The sequence below is a fragment of the Scomber japonicus genome, chromosome 5, assembly GCF_027409825.1.
Source record: "Scomber japonicus isolate fScoJap1 chromosome 5, fScoJap1.pri, whole genome shotgun sequence".
Lineage (NCBI taxonomy): Eukaryota > Metazoa > Chordata > Actinopteri > Scombriformes > Scombridae > Scomber > Scomber japonicus.
In genome coordinates this window covers 14199410-14216209 of record NC_070582.1, presented here as the reverse complement: position 1 = coordinate 14216209, position 16800 = coordinate 14199410, and positions in this window count along the sequence as shown.

Below are 16800 nucleotides of genomic sequence, written 5' to 3'. Positions count from 1 at the left end.
AAGTCAAAGGTCAAACTTTGATGCATTAGGAGTCTTTAGAACAATTACAGATTATTTTAGTTTTCATTATATATTTCTAGAGCCTGTTTGGTGTCACCTGTTGTCAGGTATTGCACAAAACTACTGAAAACTGCATATAAAGTCTACTCACTAACAGAGACGGTTAAACACTAGTGCGGTCGGGAAAAGTTTAATGTGGCTTTTCATTTTAGATTTTTTTTTTTAGTTTGTATTTTTCTTTAATGTCTTCACACAGACAAGTTCTCATCTGTTACACCGTGACACAGTATCAGGTGTGATGTCTCTCCTCACACCCGTCAGTGGGCCTACTGTAGGTACCTGCAACACCTACCTCTCACAAACCATACTCTACTGAGATATGTGTTGTAATATATTTATGTTCAAGCATATTTATTCTGTAATGATTTGTAGGTATGTTCCATGTTTTAAGGTACAATGACTACTACCGACAGTGAAGCCATTGTCTGTTTTTTTTTTGTCCTTTGTTTGCTTCACTTAAAAAAAAGGTATTAGCTTACTACTATTTGTAGTGTATAACCACTAACCTTAAAAAAGGAGCTTTTGAATGGTGCTTTTGAACTCCTAGAATTACCTCTAATCTTAAGAAGGAAAACACTGGCTTTGGGAATAATAATCACTGTGGCAGAGCTTCAGTTCTCTCCAGCAGATGTAGGATCTGCCTTTAAAGCATGTCACGATCCTCTAATTAATGTAGCTGAAAATCTAGGTGCAAGGTTGCCTGATACAGCAGATAAATCACTACATCTGCCCTTGAGTAGAACTTCACTCATCATGACTGACTTTTACCATGACCACTACTACAACTTTGTATATTATGCAACCTAACATGCTGGTATGTTGATGTTAAGCTTTAACCAAAGTTAGAGGATAGATGCAGATTCGACTTTCTTTTTTCTTCTCAGACAATGCAGCTTCTTTTGATTTAAAGAATGGCTGAAAAAAAATAAAAAAATAAGTCAATGAGCAGCTAGAAAACCTTTGGCTATCATTTATTTTATGATGGTCAATTGTGCTATGAGGTCTGTATCAGAAATTTAAAGAATACTTGATGCACTATGTGCCATAAATTTTGTAGAAATGTAATCCTGTTTTTGTTTTTTTTGGGGTTTTTTGTAATAACCGTTAAGAATTGTAACTTATGATATATGTGTATTTTTAATATTCATACTTGAATTGTAAACAGTGTGCTAAATACTGAATGGGCATTGGTACTGAATAGAGAAACTGTGTGTTTGTTTGCCATGCTTTATCCAAAGATGTTTTTAAGAATCATATGTACCTACAGCATGTATGTAGCCTGTATAAAAGAAATGAATGATTGATTCTGGTGCTATGGTTACTAATCATACCAATACTGTATGACTTGCTACTACTAACGCTGTTAAAAATTAGTAATAATTAAAAAAAAAGCTCTTCAGCTGACTCACAAGTTGATTTATGTTTATTTTATTTGCACAACACATTGAAAGATCACATCTTGACATGACAAGATGTGCATAAAATTATTTGAATAATAATTTGCCTCATAGTTTTTCCACACAAAAATCTCCTTCATTTAAAATCCCATAATCTATGAATATGCAAATATTTCTTGTTTCAAAACTGTTGGACACAAGATGTCTCCCAAATCACTGAAAAGTCCACCTCTGTATACTGTATACACAAATGCTATTCATAGGTACTCTACAAAACACATTTTTTTGAGTTGAGGGGGGCTTCAACTAAAGTATATTTAAAATTAACATTTTTTGCACCGAAATCTATTTTTACAATATTTAGACAAATAAAGATACTCCAGATATATAGTTTGTGTCAAATATGTGTTTTTTCAACAGAGAAGTTCAATTACCTAACATTCCTAAAAATACATCTACTGCTCCCTCAATAAAAATCCACAATCTCTTCACCATAAAGTCCATCGTCAGTGTATGTGTAGCAGAGGTTTCAAGTCTCCACATCTCACTTGTATAAGTTGCACATTTGACCAGGATTGGCTTCCAGACTTCTTGCAATATCACAAAATGGTGCTCATACATGCACATATCTCAGATTTCAGGTTAAAATTAATGACCAATAAATAAACCACCTTCTATTGTCAAACTCTGCACATACAGTACATCACTATTCACAATGAAGGTCAAACATCCAAGTGAAGTACAGTGCAATAAACAAAACATGTTTTGAAATGTGAAAGTCTTTCTTCTCCACCACAGAGAGACCAACTGGTTAATAAAGAAGGACAGCAGGTCACCACTGGCTGGGTGTTTATACGTGCCAGACTGTAGGCCAATGTGCCTTCACTCAGTGCTGCAGGTTGCATTTCCACAACATTCTGGAGTTCAATTCCACTTAAGAGACACAGGCCCGTCGCAACAGGACAGGCAAACCAAGCAATTGCCTGGGGCCCCGAGCTGGCCTCTTAATACACGCCCCTATTTTTTATGTTTTTAGCCTAAACGACGTCATACACCGTTGGAAACCTCAGACTATTGGCTAAAAGGTTATCAACTTCATTTCACTGAATATTTCCATAGGCTGGAACAGCTGTCAATCAAAGCCACGTTGTCGTTGTCGTCGGTCACATGTCCTCATTGGCTTTGGAGGCATGTACTGCCTGAGCACTGATTGGCTGGTGAGTGGTGTCGTCAGAAGCAGAAGAGGCTCACGGTTGTAAACATCTAGTCACGTGTACTCTGAGATGGACGTGCAGGTCCGGAAATGACGTAAACGGACCGCATATGGTTTGTTATTTGTGTTATTACGTTACGTGTTAGACTAAATAAATGTTGACATATTGAGGAAAATATTCCAGTTTTATGGAAACGGATTTCATATTTCAGCAGAATGGATACTTGGCGAGCTGTACAGAAAGTCCTGAGTCATAAGATGATCGTTGTGGATAAAGGGAAGACTTTGAAGGTATGTAGCATTATAGCTGTTCTTACTTTAGCTGAGTGGCTAGCCGAGCTAATCGCTAATACTATTACGGCTGTGAGCAACCATACAATGTGTGAGTGGTCTTGAATGAATCAGGACAATCTAAGCTTTCTAACATTGCACGGAATGGATATATAAGTTTAAGGGTTGCTGTTTAAAACATTCAGAAGACCTCCTAACATCTGTCCCGTCCCGTAGACGGAACAGCGTGTTTTAAGAGGATAAACTGCTCTTCATTCATAGGAACATACACTCTGCCTTTTCACTCTAGAATACGGTGTGTAATGTGTGTGTTTAATCCAAGACATGATGTAGTCATGCATTGGAGTGGAGGAATGTTAGCATTGATGTGACAGGTACAGAATTACGAGTTGGTTTTTTACATTGATCAGAGTCAACTGACTCACTTGCGTTGCTGCTGCCTCTACCGCTACTCGTTTTTTGTTTTCAAACGACGCATCGACGCACAGTTTTTGCGTCGACGTATTTTTTGCGTCGCCCCAGCCCTACTTTGAAGCTGATAAAGACATATATGAGGTCCACCATGAGCCAAGAGAGGCTCACAGGACTGGCCGTTATGTCAATTTAGCGTGATGTTCGCTGGTCTTTGGACATGGAGGACATTGTGGTTGCCTTTGCTGAAGCCAAGGATCGCAAACAGCAGATGTAAATATTTTGCATATTTTTTAACGGTTAATCTTATATGTGTGTGTGTTCTTTTATCTATGTTGGATTTTATATTTAATACCGAATTTGCACTTTGTTTATATGTTGATTGCAAATGTTCAAATAAAATATACTATGTGTGCAGTAGCCTATATGCAACATTTGTAAGCAGTAGCCTATTTGTTAAGAAATATTTTATTGATATGTGTGGTTGAACTTCAACAGTGTGTCTATGCTGTGGTTCCTGTAGGCTTTGGGCGGGCGGGGCGTAGGTTTTTTTTGCTGTGGTCCAAGGGGGGGCCGGCGTCGGTGGGCGGTGGTGGTGGGGGGGCCTCCATGTTCATTTTGCTTGGGGCCCCCAAATTCCTTGAAACGGCCCTGAAGAGACACATAAATAGAGCAAATACCTTTTAATACATTTCTCACTGAAGAACACTTACTCTTGAGTTCAGGAAACAGATGATGCTGTCAGCTGCCTGATGACTCATCAAGTTGCTATGTCAAATCAAAGAATGAGGTAAGTTCCCAGTAAGCTTTGAAAATTTGACAGAGAGATGGAAAGTACCTTCTTGAGGAATTATGTCACCAAAGTGACTGGGTAATAAAGGTGATGGTATTTCAGCAAAAGACAAAGTGTTTATATACAAGCTTCTTTTATAGGGCTCATTGCACAGAGATAGCTCTGTACAATAAATGAAAACAGATACTGTGGTCCATCAAGAACTGCTTTGATTTCTTGCCAAAAGCCTGCCTTGGTTCCTAAAATCTAATCTGAGGATTTGGAAGAGACCTGAAGCACGACAACAGCTCCCCTCAAAAGCAGTTTTCCAGGGAAACCAAGCTGTGCTTAGGTCTTTCCAAACTATGTGAACAAGTTAGGAAAAGTTTCCCTGGTGTGTTTGCTGTGAGCATAAACCAGACATCTTTAATGACTGAGCTGAAAAACACAAACCTGCACTGAGAATCCTCATAAAAGAGACTAATGATTGATGTTTACCATGTACCACAGTCTGCTTTGAGGTAACAGCACAGACATTCCAGTGCAATGTGCTGCAAAATGCTCCAAAGACCATATATCCATAAACTACTACTCAGATGGTTTACACTGACACAGTTGATCTGATATATTTGCAATTTAATCTGCATTTGATTCAGTGCTTACATATTATGAAATTCAAAGGATTTATGACACTTTTAAAAAATGTAACTGAACTATATCCCAGATGTTTAATTGTGTTGTGACAGATTGTGTCATAAGTATCGGTTATTCAACTCATGCAGTACAATGTCAGCTGCATAAAATAAAATAAAATAAATTCATGACACACCATTACATGACAGCAATATTTATTGGTGAAGTACATACTAAAAAGGAGGCTTCCGCCTAATGACCCAAAGAAACATGCATTTCCTTAAACTGAGAAAACAGTGACCCCTAGTGTATTAAACAAGCTCTTACATCCACTGTCCATGTTGGGCACATGTGTGAACCACTGGAGCAATTATAAATAAATAAATATGTCCACAATTTAACTTTTTAATTAAGTAATTTGTATGTAAAAGTAACATGTAAATATAATAAATGTTATAATTTAGCAGGTAGATTATACTCAGAAAATATGAGTGTAAATTGTGTATTTTGTGCTGACAAATTCATACAGATAGTCCAGGAGTATTTTTATGCTTTGTAGAGGAGCTCTTCTAAACTTCCTCCAAGCTGACTGACATCAGACCATTTTGACATTATAGTGACTGTCAGCACAAAAGTGTATCTAAGGTACTGGGCTTTGTACCATGGGGTGATGAAGTAGAGATGAAACTTATTCATTAGCTGCATCAGATCTTATTACAGGGGGTGCTGTTTATGATAGAGTTAAACCACTGACAAAATGTTTACAATCAGTGCTGTTTCACCAGTTTGTTTACTGTATCGTACTCTATATACAGGTCAGTGACAATTAAGGGTTGGCAAAAATGTACTTGTAATTCTAAAATTGTTTTAAAAGCATGTAGCAGATTTATTAATATGTATATTTTGTGTTTTTGTTGGTTTTAATTCATTTGAAATGACGTGCAACTTTTTTTAAAACCAAAAGTAAGAGTGCTCCTGAAAATGTCCTATGGTGTAACCACAAAAGAATGATAAATATTAAATATTTTAATCACCTACAGTGTTTTTAAGTGCATTTATAAAAATAGTTACTTTATTTTAAAACATCAAATGAAAATATATATATTTTTAAATACATTTTAATGTTTTTTGTCAAGCTTGAGCAGGACATATCCTAAACAAACATAACCATTGTTTTCTAAATAAGTTGAGGCTAATGATATAACATTTGTTAAAAACATTCACATTTTACTGTACATAATCAGATTTTTATGAAAAAATACTGCTTATATCAACTGGACACTGGATTGCATCAATGGATGTAACCAGTATTTATCATAAAAATATTATACACTACCCAACCATGTTCCTACAGTCAAACACCATTGTTTGTTGAGGAAATGGACACTGAAAATCAAATATGGCAGTCAACAAAGACTGAATGAACTTAGTTTGTCATGTTATTTCAGTTAAGAAAAAGGAATATCTGACAACAAGAAATGATTAGGATATTATATTTTAAATCCAGTCAATAAACAATAATTGTAATTTCATGTAATACATTAACTAATTTCTTCAAATGTAAATTCAAACAACAATCATGTTAAGTTCATATTGAAATTTAACTTGTGTTGTATGATAGATAGATAGATAGACAGATAGATAGATAGATAGATAAATAGATAGATAGATAGATAGATAGATAGATAGATAGATAGATAGATAGATAGATAGATAGATAGATAGATAGATAGTGCATGTTACTGTTTTCAGTGGAGTTGAAGTAGGCCAGTATGCAACAATTTGGTGAAGTTCATAAATGCACCTTTATTGTTGACCAGTAGATGGTGGTAAAGCATTATATAACTGCGGGCAGGTTTAAACAGGTTTCTGGAGGCTGAAGCATCAAATGATCACAATTTTTGTATTTTGTTTATCCTCTATCAGCAATTGTAAATGTAATTATATTTTACATACTTTTCCCTGAGGTATGTGTTTGCACTACTCCAAAGAACTGTGCATACAGACATCTATGTCCAGCTGTCCTCTAAATGATTATCAGAGTGAAAGTTGCTGCAGTGAAAGAAGGTTGTTTAACCAGGATTAAAGTCCTCTATACCTCACACCAACACATCTCTCTTTTTTCTTAAATCCCGTCCCACCCTGCACTAGCACATATACACACATCCTATAATGGAACAGTTGGCCTTGAACAGTATCAATTTCATCTTTTGATGCACCATGTCTGCTTCAGAAATCCATGAAAGCCACACACGATTACACAGTTATCTCTGCTGCCAACTGGGCTATCAGTAGTTTGGGGGTAGAAGCTATTGGTACTTTGCCTCACAAGCATTATAGACTGTGCTGTCAGTTTGATCGCCAGCTTTTTGAAGGAAATCGTGTCAGCTTTGACTTTAACTGGCTGAGACTGAATGAGGTCATTTTTAGGTATTGTGTTACATGTCTAGAGTGTCTATTTTGTAACAGCTGCATGTGATGTGTGGGGGACTGCACTCTTGGTCCAAAGCTGACCACCTATTCACTGCATATGGCTGGGTGGTATGCTGTCAGAGACGGGCATGGTCCAACTGGAGGAGGTATGAAGGGGGTGGGGGGTTGGTGTCGGACCCCTGGGGCCTGTAAGCATGTGCCAATAGCCCATAGGCACATGTGGTGTGGTGAAAAATGGACTTGCATTGTTTGATCCATGAACGTGACACTCTGGCGTGAATGACACATTACAGCTAACAGACGGTAGTACACAGTCACTGAAGGATTTCCATGTCTTCTCAGAATCTTTTTTTAAGACTCAGTCCTGTAAGGCAAGATGTTTTTTTGCATCATATTTTGTCGATATTATTACAGTTTAAATGCTCTACTTGTTACACAACCAAAGCTTTTATTCTCACAGTAAGCATAGCAAAATGGCCATAAAAGTCTGCTGACAGTCATTTAGGAAAGGCACACAATTATGACCAGTGGCAGTGTTTTTGTTGCAGAAAATACTTTCCCATTGTAAAACTTTAGGCTGTTGAGCAGCCTGGAAAATGTTGCCCCGTGTCAGCATAGTTAGAATGAATTAGGCACAAGCCAGACGCAACTATAGACACGAGCTGTGCCGGGCTTTTGTGTCTGAAACTCGCAGGCAATACACTCTATAACAGCAAAGGGTGGGGGGTGGGGGTGGAGGGGGTAATTATTTTTAACAGCTTAACACTCCAATCAAATGAGCTTTCTGGAGATCTTTACACACTGTTGTGGCTCACGTCACCAGGGTGTATTAAACCTCTTGACAGAATGTTGCTTTTGTTCTCCTGCATTTCACACTAACAAGGGGTCTGTGAGGTATACACACTGCATCCCAGTTAGTGGCACACAACCCTATCATGTGATGACAGACAATAAACCATGCAAGCAACTGAAATCCTCCAAAAATAAAAAATAAGTCCCACATATTCTTTCTTGTGGCTTCAGCATTTTGGGGTTTTATACTATATACAAAAAAGAAGCGAAACGCTGTATTTCTGTTCAGTGGAAAAGTTTTCAAAGCTTATGAAAAAGATGTTAGCGGTCATGAGGGAATTCTTCTCAAGGTAGCTCAGAATAGATTATGTCCATTTTTCCAAGCTCAATTGTTTTCCTGCTGCAGACCAGCAGATGGGTTTCTTTTATTTAACTGGAGGCTGATGCATCAAACTACAAAAACATTGAAACGCAGCCATGGAGCTCTTCCTATAACACTGAGAAGTCACATCTTATAAAACTCAAATAGTTGAAAACAGCACTGACAGAGTGACTAAATAGAATAACACATTAAACCTGCCACATCAGTGATTTAAGGCAGAAGGCAGACATTAATGTCAAATCAATATATTTTCCTCTTGGAATATGGAGGAAATTCAGAGATAACATGAACACAGTGACTTTGCATTATATGATCTACTGAGGGCACTGTTGTCTACTAATTTCTGCAAACATACTATGCAATATTATTATAAATATTATGATTATTCATTCAAAGATGGTAGATTGAATAAAAAGACATTCATTGCAGCAGCAGAGAGAGCAAAAAGTATATCAGTCAGATTTAACAGTGGTAGATAGGAGCATTTGGAAGTGATTTATGTTCTGTTTTGCACTGATCCATAACCCTGCATTTGACAGGGTTAACTCACATCAATCACTTCTTTGAAGGTCTTCCACTCTTTTTCTTGACTAAATAATAGGTTCTGGTCTTTTGTACCTAAGAGACATTTAGACTAGCCCTCCTCTGTCAAAAGAAAGATACAATCTCTGGACAAGAGAAACATGGGACATTCTTAGACAGTTAAAACATTGGTTGCACAATCTCTATGACAGTCAATTTAAAAAAAAAAATCAATTGTGATTTTCTTTTCTTCATGTGGATGTGATCATGTTTTATCAACAAGAAAGCATTGCTATCGCTTCATCCTTCAAAAGACCCTCAAACCCTAACAATGTTCCCCCAAAAAACATCTCCACCCCTATGTATATCTGCTCTAATTAAGAAAGCCAGTCTGAGTGCTCCCCTCTTGTGTTGAGTGTGTCTATCTGTCTGGACTACAGACAGTGTGTGTGTGTGTGTGTGTGTGTGTGTGTGTGTGTGTATGTATTATCTCTTTGTATGAGTGTAAAACTTGGCACCATGATGTGCATGTGCACAATATATCAGTCTAAGTGACCAGATGATGGCGCTCTAATTGAGGCCCAAAATATACATTTTGGGAATACCATGCTCCTTACACAGGAGTCTGATTGACTTAAAATGTCATTAAAAAGTCCAGTGTGCTCTACAAAAAAATCCTCTGGGATTTTCATCTTGGATCATAAAAGTCTGCCATGATGGATTTTTTTGCTAAGGAGTAAATGCGAAAAACAGCAACATGACACCTACTGAGATTCACATTTCTATTATAAATGAGAAAACTCTTTTAAAAAAACAGGGCTGCCATTAACCAAAATGTCTTCACATCCTCTTCATGAAACGGTGGCATTCTTCAGTCTTTAAGAATATTGGCCATAACACAATAATCATTTGTCTAGATTGTGGCATTTGTGGCCACAAATGCGTATCTGCAAACCCAGTGGACAGAATTTTCACCAAAATTCATGTGCATGCTCTGGGGGCAAGTATCAACCGAAGCGATCCTGATTAAGCACGTAACACTTCCTTTTTTGATGACTAGAAATAGCAAGAGAAGAATCATTATTCAATAAGATAATGTTTGGGAGACAGGATATGACTTGTATCCAGTATCTGATAAGGCTCTTGATCCAGGTATTGAACCCTGGACATTCCCATGACATGTATGTAGGTTTTTCATTTAGTGAGCATAGTAAACATAAGAGGCTTGAAGTCAATTTAAGTTGGCAATGTTTTCTTTGAGATAAATAAAACCTATGAAAAACTTTATGATTTAGAATCTGATGGTTAGATGATTGCACAAATTGTGTGTGTGTGTGTGTGTGTGTGTGTGTGTGTGTGTGTGTGTGTGTGTGTGTGTGTGTGTGTGTGTTTGTGTGTGTGTGTGTGTTTGACCAAACTGACACAGCGAACCAGGGTACTGGAATATTGTTCCAAACTCTCCTCCAATCTATGGACTGGTAATAGATTTTAAGGTCTATGTTCTGTACAGTAACAGTTCTCTATGAACAACTCAGTTGTTGTTGGAGCGTTTTGTATATTTGACACACAAAATGGAGCAGAACATGAAGCCTTGCACAGAAATTTGGGGGTTGTGATTTTTGCAAATGATCACACCTCCTCTTCATGAAAAGGTGGCATTCATCATTCTTCATTTGCCATCTGAAGATCTTCATATTTTATACTGGAGTACAGTAACATTCAAATGTACTTATATTAATATGAAGCACATTTATAGGTATTCACTGTCATTGTAATACTGAGCATAAAAAGGAGGATCAGATGCAAAACTGAGGGAGGCTCTGTAAGTGTCTACTTTACATAGCTCTGCGTTTGACACAGCTTCTGACTTAAATTTCAAAAGCTGGGATCAACTAGAAGTTGCTCAAGAATGTAGTAAAGCAGCTGTTGTACTATCTGAGACAAATGTGAGAAAAGGCAAATTAAATGATTCATGTTTTTCATTTGTAGTCTATAAAACACAGTCTATAAAACACCCTAGCATCCATAGGCAGGGCATTGGTCAAAGGATAGAAAAAGCCTTGTTTTGAACCGACACGTCCATTGAATGGTAGCTGGTTCTGTATATTAAAATTTAGGGTTATGTTCGCATCTCTTCCTTGCTCTCTATGTGATTTGGCTTTTGAGTTTACTTTCCAGCATGTCCAGCTAAACTTGTAAGCAGAGAAACCGTTATATCTCCCAAACTAATTAATTAGTCCTCCTAAAATATTTTATCTTGAGAAGTAAAATGTACAGTCTGAAAATATGAACTACAAAACACAACTCATAAGCTCAGGTAGTTAGCCTACTTGTAAAATGTTTTGCTGTTAGGTCTAGTGGATATAATTATCACTAAGCCTTATGGCTGCACCAGCTAATAACAGGTCACAACATACGTTCAATGCAACAAGAAGAAAGGATGCAAATACAAAAAATAGCAAAACAAAAGCAAGAGTTAGCACAAACATTAAGATAAATGTAATACACCCCACTAAATCCCAAGTGAGAACACAAGTATTTTGTCAGCTTTTGACAAGCAAAGCAACAGTAACTAAGGGCAAGGGGAGGCTTAACAAATGGTCAAATAATACCAGTTGATGATAAATGTCTGGAGCTTGTTTGAAATGCAGATGGGTAAAGGTTTGTGATAAATGACATAAAATAAAATGCAGAACAAGACCCAGTATGTATACACTATAGCTCCTGACTGCTCCTATGTGCAAATGGCTGGCATGTGAGGATTGCATTTCAAAAAAAAGAAAGAAAAGAAAATCAGGGTTAGATCTAAAATCTTTCTAAAATCTGAATGATAGAACAAGTACCTTGAGGTAAAAGTCTTCTGTGAGAAATGGTGTGCTTTATTTGATTTGCCTTGGAGTAAATCAAACCGGCGGCTGTTTAGAAACGTCTAAAGTAACCAACATGCACTCTCAACTTTCATTTCAGAAAGTTACTGCTGATCAATCTTGCTCCCAGCACTCTAAAAGTGAACCACGTAGCCACCTTCTGTGCTGGAGTTAATTGTGTTTAAAGGAACCTCAAATTCAACCCTTATGCCTTTACCCCAGACCACTGTTCCCATTTAAAACATCGATAAAATAAAAGGTGTACTGTAAGAAAGATTCATGAGCTTTTCAAATGCCATAATGGAAGCAGGATTTTTGATTCAGTTTTAGCACTCCATATGGTACTGCAGCTAAGCAACATACACTACCCAACTGCTTGTGACACATTTATTGGCATAATGTGCAGCATCAGTGGACACTTTGACCAGACTGTCTATCAGTTGCCATAAGGACCAGATCTGACATAGCTTAATCAGCCCAGAGGAGTTGTTAGACACGTGATTAAATATATTCTAATTAGACAAGTTTGGCACAGTTTTTGTCTTTGTATACTGAGCTTGTAGTTTCTTCAGAACAGTCAATTATAGTATAGCATACAAGACTGTTACAATATAATAGTTCTGTTTTGTTATACTATTTTTATTGCTTTGTTCTCTATGACTAGTCTTGACTGCTTAAAATACACTAATGGTGCGTTGTTATAAATAGCTCATACTTCCTATTATTGCTGTTTTTATGACTAAACAAAAAGGATTAGGAATGGCATGCGTCTCATATAAAGGCCATTTAATCTTGTATTTCTCATTTGAATGTATAGTAACATCTTGCTCAACTTTAATTTGTGTGTTTAATTTTCAATTCACTCAAGCAGTTTGTCTCCATGGCAGCAATAAATAACCTGCAAACACACCATTTTTTTTTTACCAAAAGCTCTTACTGTATCTATTTTGGTGATAAAGTACTTTTCAAGGCAATTTTCCAGTATGGGGCCAATGCAAAAAGCAGACCATATTTCAAAGAGGTTTGAAGAAAGAAGGCCACACAGACAGGCCATTGGCAGTGAGTTGATGTTTTCTCAGATAGACAAGGCATAGCCAAAGCAAATCTTTGTGTTGTTAGCCTTCCGTCGCACCTTTACACCTCTCTCATCTTGAACTATTGTTACATGGCCCTTCACTGACATGCTGTTATCCCTGCATGAATCCAGGCATACAATAAGGTTTAAGGGATCCTTTTCTCTGAGAGGAGATAGGCCTGCACACCAAGACAAAGGCTTCAAACTATCCAAATTATCTCTTCTGGGTGTTCCTCAAAAGGTATTATAGCTATCTGGGAGAATGATCTTAAATACGTGTGCCCTGCATGTCAAAGCAAAAAGTCTTATTGTGCAAAATCATGACCAGCAGGGTGCTGATTTTTTTTCTTCTTTTTTTTGCCAGGTTGTAATTTAATGTTGGAACACACGCACTACATCTCCAAGAATGTTACAGAAATGTTTGATCTTTGTATGAATGTTGAGTCTGTACACACAAGATGCTTATTAGAGCAGAAGGTGGAATTTTTCTTCCATCTGATTTATATCAGGTGCAAGACCATGGGTGGGTAATTTGGCTGATAGAAGCATTTTTATTACAGAGCTATGGTTATAGTGGAAATGATAGGCCTGCTTTACAGCAGTTATGGACTGGAGTTTACCCCCCTTTTTGTCTACAGCTGATTCCCCTGGAATGTTTGTTTAGACTCATCGTCTGTATGGGAGATTCACCTGGAATTCATAGCAGCGCCCAAAATGTAGAGTTCTGAGATACACCTGGTGAAAAATAACAAACAGACGATACAAAATTTACCATGCTGGAGGGGGTCCTTTAACCACTGCGAAAATATCTCATATCTAAACACAGTCATCTTAAGTGAAGCGTTGGAGTGGTAAAAGGCGCAGACTTTGTCTTTAAAAACAGATGTGATTTTGATAAGATTTAAATGTGTTTATGTAACTGGTCCAGGGTTGACTGTATCTGGGAACAGCCTGATTTCTGTAATAATGGTTGCATTAACATATTTAAGAAATATGGCAACAGACAGGTAGACTGTATTGTTTTCAGTTGTTGCATGCACATAATACCAAAATGAATATGATTAGGCAAGTCATAGACAGGATTTTTTATAGAGTTTACTGTAAGGTCAGGTGACAACCAGTATTTAAGGAGCTTAAGGCAATTTAGACTAAATAGGGTGGTTTGCAGAAATAGCTCTATGGATATCTTCACATTTTTTCCAGGCAGTATGCAAAAGCTTTCTAACTAGTCAGTGAGTGGTTTATTTTTGCCTTCTTGCCTCCAAAAATATAGTGTCATGTCCTACACCTCTCATCTGTGGTGATTCACATTCCGAATACATGGTACGTCTTTCCACAAATCCATTGGGCCTCAATCACAAACAGTGCGAACACACAAATCTGTGCGTAAACCATGTGCATGAACGTTTGATGCACAAATCTGATATTCATCAATATTTTCTGTCCTTTAGAACTTCCTCAGACCATGATACATACACAATACTCTACGCATTAATGCAGGGTCTTTCGTGATGGTACGTTTAAATGCCAAATTACAAAATGTACAGTGCATCCGGAAAGTATTCACACCCCTTCACTTTCCCCACATTTTGTTATGTTACAGCCTTATTCTCATCAATCTACACACAAAACCCCATTAAGACAAAGCAAAAAAGGTTTTTTAGAATTTTTTGCAAATGTATTAAGAATAAAAACTGAAATGTCCTTAATTTTTTCTGGTCTGCGACCCGTGTTTTGGCATTAACTTTGATGTCAAACTTTTTTTTAAAAACTTGTACCACTGTCCGAACCTCAGGGGACACAACATTCACTGCCCAGGCCACCTATTAAAGCCCAGGCCTTTTCTTCTTTTTTTTTTTTTTTTTTACATCGTCACTCTGGAGGACACACTACAGAAAAGTGTGCCTATTCTGGATTCTGCTTCCGACACAATTATTTCAGTTTCTGCTGTTGTGAAATTCTTTTTTACCTTTTGGGGTCATCTCTTACTCAACTTTTTTCAACTTTCAACTCTGTTCAGCACACTGCTCTCTTCATGATACACCATCAAATACATATGTACATGTCTGTTGTAAAATATATGCAAAATATGCAAAATATGCGAGTGGACAACACAAACCACCTTAGCAGTAACCCTAGCAACAAAGACTAAAGGCCATTTGTGGGTATGCGAGAACAATCTGTCATCATGAGGAAGAAGTATAGAAGTAATTTTTCAAATTAAGTGTTTAAAGCAGGTTGAAACCTGTAGGGAGCATTTTTACATATTTTCACCTCAGGTTTTGGACCTTCAGACATGTTTAAGTAGATGTACTGTAGATATCTGACATTATACCAGTATAAAAATAACAGAAAAAGCATAGTATTTCCCATTTACACAGTGAATATACAATACAGTATTATTTGCTGTGCTGATCTATTTATGCTGAGAGCAGTGATGTTCTGTATCATGTCTGTAGACCTTGGTGCTGTCACATTCCTTCACTGGCTACAAATGGCAGCAGTGCTCCTGTCTAGGTCTGAGTCTGACAAAGGGCTGTTGTTTTCCCAGCCTTTTCTCTTTTCACACGCCAGCCTCTTTGGCTCAGAACAGCTGCTGAGGCATTAGAATTAAATTATTGGAATATTTGTTCTACTTGCTGTCGATATGGTCTAAACATTGATTCTGTCCATCTCTTCTTCCTGTATGACCTTTGAGTCTCATTTACTTGGAATATGATATGGTATCAAAGTGATTCATACATGCATTCCTAACTACTGCCACAGATGCCAAATTTGAGACTCAACCAGCAATTTCTCATTAGGCTTATGCAGAGTTGGTTCTAAGGTGATAACTATGAATTTGCCTCTTAAAAAGCAGAAGCCATCATACAGAGGCATACCAAAATATACATGTTTGGATTTCTGCTCCATAAAGACTAATGAAATCTATGAACTCAATTAAATTTAATAGCCAGTTATTTTAAAAAGGCAGGTGTTAAATGGACATAGCAACACAACACATAAGATAATCCAAAAATATATCAAACCTGCAAATACAATCAGTCTATTATATTTTTCTCCCAAAGTTGTGTTAAAAAAACCCAACCATGCACTTTGCAACTTTGAGTCAGCCATGAAGAAATTTATAAAACTGTTAGTCTGCAGATCAGAGACATGTTGGAAGCCTATTTGTCATGGTTTCTCATGAAATCAGCCTCTTCAGGAGTCTCTTCCACCATGTCGAAGTAGACAACGATGGGATATTTGGCAAGGGTGCAAGGCGCAGACTGAGAAACATCTCTGCTAGGGAAATCCGGAAAAAAAAAAAATCCTTTTATAAACAGGGATTCAACAAGCCACCCTTGTGTAACCATGACAAAGAAGCACACACTACACTCAAACTTTCCTAGGACAGGATGTGTTGTCATACAAGCGTTTGGTTTACACTTTATTTCATTGGAAATGTCAGGTGACCTCCTTTCCCAGAAGCGGAAGATACTGAGTCTGTGTTAAATTGATGTGAGCAACATGTTATACATTTCAGGTTCTTTAAGGACTCCTACCAAAGGTCACCCAGTTGGCGGGTCCCTGGTTTAATCTCCCATGATTCCAAATGCCTGCTGATGAAGACACTGGAAAATCCCTTCTGCATATGCCCTCAGATTTCAGCTCACTTCGGATCTATGTGCATAGGAATAATGTTGTTTATGCATATTATTCTCTTAAACAACAGTATCAAATAAATCTAAACATATCATGTAAATAAATCTCTTCAATGTCAGGAGGTGTTGTAAGTTTATCAGATCAAACGCAGCATGTTTTACTAAGTGGATCTAGTTCAATTTATTATTATTATTTTTCATACATGATTAGTTTTTTCTACATATTTACACCTAGGCATGATTGTTGTGTAGCTAACTAAACCAACTGACCAAGATGAGTTTAGTACAGCCTATTGTTTGGTCTTTTA